The following is a 5,344-nucleotide window of genomic DNA, read 5'->3' as shown; positions in this document are numbered from 1 at the left end:
GGCGGACCTTGTAGGCGGTTGAGCGGGAGCTGCGTGAGGATGCTGCGTGTCCTCGTGGTGGTCATGGTGGCGTGGATGAAGCGCTGGTCAGAGACGCTGGAACCAGGGCGCTTGTAATCCGTGTAGCGCTGGCCAGGGACGGCGATCTAGGCCAAGGCGCTAAGATGATGTCCCGATAGAGTCCATGGTGGTACGGGCGAAGCCGGAAATATTGACCTTTGCGCTAGTAAGAGGAGGGCGGGTTATCACTCGTTGATTCATGTTAAATGACGGCGGACTGATGACTGACTGACTGACTGGCTGCGTCGGGCTTATTTATACTGTTCGGCAGGTGGCAACAGCAGGTAGTGAATTGCAACTATATTCGAGGCACTCGTTCAGTCTGAGCCTTTCGTGAAATTTCGGCGGCGCGGCAATTATGCCCAGGCGGTAGACTCGAACCTTCTGGCGAGTTCTCGTAACATTCCAGACTGATTTGCAATAGTATTGTCGCCGATAGACAAGTAGGTGCTTGTAGTAAGTAGGTTGCTTTGTTTTGATTTCGACTGCAAGTACGTACCTAAGTAGCAAGTACGTACCTAAGTAGCAAGTACGTACCTAAGTAGCAAGTACGTACCTAAGTAGCAAGTACGTACCTAAGTAGCGTCGAGCTGTTTATTATTAATTATTCAATGGATTCTTCTCGATGCTACATATAGGGTGTCCCAAGACATAAGGAAGAAATTATTTTTCACGAATTTAAATACGTATACCCTCTTATTTTATTCCATTTGATACAAATAATTCATATAATAAATATTATTTCGATTAAACATCGGCAACCTGTGCCGACTTGATGCCAAACATATGGTACAATTTTTTTTACAGAGTTGATATGAAAGGATTTTAAACTTTCATTTTTGTCGGATAAATGAAATTTAAAAATGCACAAATGTTCAATTATGTTGTATTTTATATTTAAAATGGTTTATTGATAAAATTTTCTCTTCAAACTTTGTTTTTTACAGTCAGGATAAATCTTCCGGTGTTCCTGAACGGATCGTAACAAAAAATATTTTTGTTCCTCTTCGACCGTGATTAAGCTCTTTCAGCTGTACCATTCACTACCCTCAGCGACGACACCTTCTTTCTGGCTTCTTGATACGGAACATTATTTGACCACATCGTAGTTAAGAAAACTGGCATCTATTTTCAGACAATCAAAGAAAGAATTGCTTTTGACTGAAATGAAATCGTAAATATTTTTCACTGAAAAAAAATTCACTAAATTATGATATGAACAAAAACCTCAATACAAAACATAAATGTAACTACTTATTAAACTTACCATACAATTTAACATCAAGATCTTCCTTCGATGGGATGTAACGTTTGTCAGGGTTGATAAATTATTTTTTTTGATATTTTCGAGCATTTTTATTTTAGTTGTTTGATCCACAGCGTCGTCAAACAGCGATAAAATAGATACTTCATCGGTCAAATACCATAACTGCTTACTGAACTTCTGTAAAGCTGCCATTGAGATGTTTTCATCAATTTTTTCGTAAGCCTTCATCAATTTCAAAAAGCACAAGTCCTGGTAAGGTGCTTTAACTGCTATAATACATTGTAGCCATGGCTTGACATAGGATGTTACTGTGAACAGGCAAACCCTTGCCATGAGCTTGGTGCATAGCACCTGGAGGCCGAATCTTTAATCTTCTCGCTGTATCTCCGCCTAAAAATATCACACAGAGCTCTAACAACTCTCGATAGTTATCTCCAAGTATTTTTGCTGTGAGTGCAGTACGGTAAAAGTCAAGCAAATCATCGATTTCGGAAGCGGTTAGGTGCAATGTGAGATTTTCTCTGTAGTAGGTACTGAATTTTATCGGGATCATAGACATATGAATATTAGTAGACCTGCCCTAAGTGATTAAAAGCGTATTACTCCCCACTCCCCATACCGATTCCATTGGAGCCGGCTGTGCTCGCGTATGGCCTCAAGTGAATTTAGAAAACGTGACGTCTTCATTCTTGTGCGAACTATGGTCGAGGCATCATCGGTTCATTTTACGAAATAACACGGCAAAATGGTGACTTGAAAATGAAAATAGAAGAAATTTATTTTGCCGAATTTGGACTTCGCAAATTTGTTCATAACGTGGCGATTAATTTGCGCTCCCATGTAAAAAAGTCTATTCATTCAAAAGCAGATTTTACTTTTAAGAACTAAATGGTGATATTATAAGGCGAGATGCCTATATACTGTCAGATTGATTTATTGACGAATCACAGTCAGCTTTACCCTCTTCGTTCTTCAACAGTTGATTTTACCCCTCATCCTTAATTTCTAGTCTATTAATATTCATATGTCTGTGATCGGGATCAACATTTTTCCAGTTATCTCAAAACTTTTTGAAGAGTGGCATATCAGGACTTTTAGTCACTTAACTGATTTTTACTTCAAACATAGCTTTTAATACCAACTCATACATATGATGGCGGCAAGCAAAAATAAACATTTCTCTATTAAGTTTTTGTTCAAGAAGCACACAAGCACCATTGAAGCGACCTGTATTTGAAGCTGTAGTATCACAACACAGAATTTGCACTTTATCTTCCAGATTCCAGTCTACAACCGCATTCCATACAGCCTGCGCTTGTTCGCTTCCCGAAGAACTTTCCAATCGTGGTACAGCAATAAGTTGTTTGTTATCCCCATATGATATAACAATTGGAAGACGTTTTACTTTGATTTTTCGAGAATCTAAAGCAGGCAACAGTCCCTCCAAACTTAATATAAGTTTATTCAGGCGATTAGGTAAACATTTGGTTGGTATACGCGCCTTTTCCCAATAGATAACACAATCGCGAATAGTGAGATTAGCACTTTGATTTTGTAGAACAAAACTTCAAGAACTTGTCCATTAGATGGCAGTTTAGAACTTGATATTTGGTGTTTTATGACTCCTATTAAAAATATACTCTTTTTAGAAGTGCGTAAATATAACGACATCTTGCCTGAATGAGTTGTATTTGCTTACTAAGAAAAAACAAGTTACTACAAGCTCATGAACACGTTATCTCGCGGGCGTCTTAATGTACAAGTACTAACATGTTTCGATGCAAGTCGGCACGGGTGGCAGTGGTCCCAAGTAAATGAAATTTTATTTATAAGTGTTTTGTCATTATTGAAATAAAATTAGAGAGTAGGCGTTGAAAAATAACAACTTTAATATTTTTGGGACGCCCTAATATACAGGGTGTATCGGCACGTACCCGACAAACTTTAACCAGCTATTCCTTAGCATATTTGGAGTAAAAAATCTTATGTGCACTTTGCTGTCCGGTAACGTTTTTTTTAATAAAAAAATTATTATTCATATTTTCACCACATGTCACCACTGTTTTATCCTTTGTCAAAGTTTGAAAACCCATCTGGCAAATATTTTATTCGAATTCCGTTGAATAATGCACGTGTGTACCTATATTGGCGCACTTTTACAATCACAACGAAATGGCACGGCACCATTCGTCTCATTTTTAACTATTATTATTTAGTGTGTGCGAAAGAGCGAAGACGCTTTTTGACATACTTGCTTATAACAGCTGTTGAACACGAAACGCAATGCCAATGACAGTGATGTAGTGTGGAAGTTTTACATTTTTTTGTTTTTAATTGAAAAAAAAATGCTACCGGACAGCAAAGTGCCCATAACATTTTTTACTCCAAATGTGCTAAGGAATAGCTGGTTAAAGTTTGTCGGGTTAGTGCCGATACACCCTGTATATATTACATACTTGCACCTTTACTACAATTGAAACATTATTTTAGATACGACAAATTTAATGAAAATGTTTTAATACCAGGACATTTGTAATTGGTCTTGTGGCAAACAATTATTTTTTTTTACTTTTATCGGATTACCTCACGAGGGACTATGGCATCCACATAATGCCAAAGGGATAAAGGGAGAGGAAGGCGGTGGGGCAGTAGGTACCTGGCTAAAGCCATTTCTGATAGTGTTTCGAATCTAAATAAGTCTCTTTCACCGGGGCGATACTGAGAGTATCTATTTATCTGGAATGTGTCGCTAATTATATATGTTTTGTAAAATTATATAAAGACTAACATAATATTTATCAACAAAATGTTCTCACCGAGATTCGAACCCGCGAGCTCTACCACGGTGGTCATTAATATTAATATGGAAATTAAATTTGAAAATTGATAATAAGTCATTTATTATTAATGTTTGATGCTTACGGTCTGTCCATTTCCAAAAGAGCTATGTCATTAGTTCCTGGAAGTCCAGGGCTATTCCCGGCCAGGTACTCGGGATGGAGCACGACCCTTGTAACAGTGAACACCACCTCAGGACGGGGAGTGATATCCTCAGCAGACAGTCTGCAACCAATCAACAGTATTATTAACATTCCATTGGAATTAGTAACTTACGGTTAATAACGGTTTATAAAAAAACAAACTAAATTTGTCTGCCTAAAAATCGTAAAAAGTTTAATAAAAAAGTTGTATTAATTTCTCGTTGTTCTATGAATGATTTATATAGTTATAGATTTTAACAACTTTCAATTTCACTCTCATTAAATTAGCATTTTGTAAGATTCATTAACGGTAATGTATATATAGGTAAAATGATGTGATTTGACAAAAAACAACCATCAAACACATCTAAAACTATCTTTCGTCTGCCATTCCCAAATTTTTTATTACCAAAAGTCAATCACACAGTTACAGGGTGCAGCTAAACAGAAAGTTTGAATGATACCTAGATACATGTACAGAGTGCAGCTAAACAGAAAGTTTGCATGTTATCTAGGTACAGGTACAGGGTGCAGATAAACAAACAGTGTGCATGCTATCTAGGTACAGGTACAGAGTTCAGCTAAACAGAAAGTTTGCATGTTATCTAGGTACAGGTACAGGGTTCAGCTAAACAGAAAGTTTGCATGCTATCTAGGTACAGGTACAGGGTTCAGCTAAACAGAAAGTTTGCATGCTATCTAGGTACAGGGTGCAGCTAAACAGACAGTTTGCATGCTATCTAGGTACAGGTACAGGGTTCAGCTAAACATAAAGTTTGCATGCTATCTAGGTACAGGTACAGGGTGCAGCTAAACAGACAGTTTGAATGCTACAATTTTCCGGACACCGTGCTGGCTCCCGATGCATACACTTGCAAAACCGAATCATTGGAAAGGAATCAAGTAACAACAAACAGAGCAAAATGTTACTTAGAGTTGCTTTGTTCTTTTTTCTATATACATTCCGGGTCAACACGCCGAATAACGAACTGTAAAAACCTAATTTCAGCCATTAGAATAAAGCAAATGACTCGTT

The sequence above is a fragment of the Hesperophylax consimilis genome, chromosome 17 (assembly GCF_061612785.1).
Source record: "Hesperophylax consimilis isolate HC1 chromosome 17, BYU_Hcon_1.0, whole genome shotgun sequence".
Taxonomy (NCBI): Eukaryota; Metazoa; Arthropoda; class Insecta; order Trichoptera; family Limnephilidae; genus Hesperophylax; species Hesperophylax consimilis.
The sequence above is the reverse complement of the archived record's forward strand: the minus strand, read 5'-3'. Positions refer to the sequence as shown.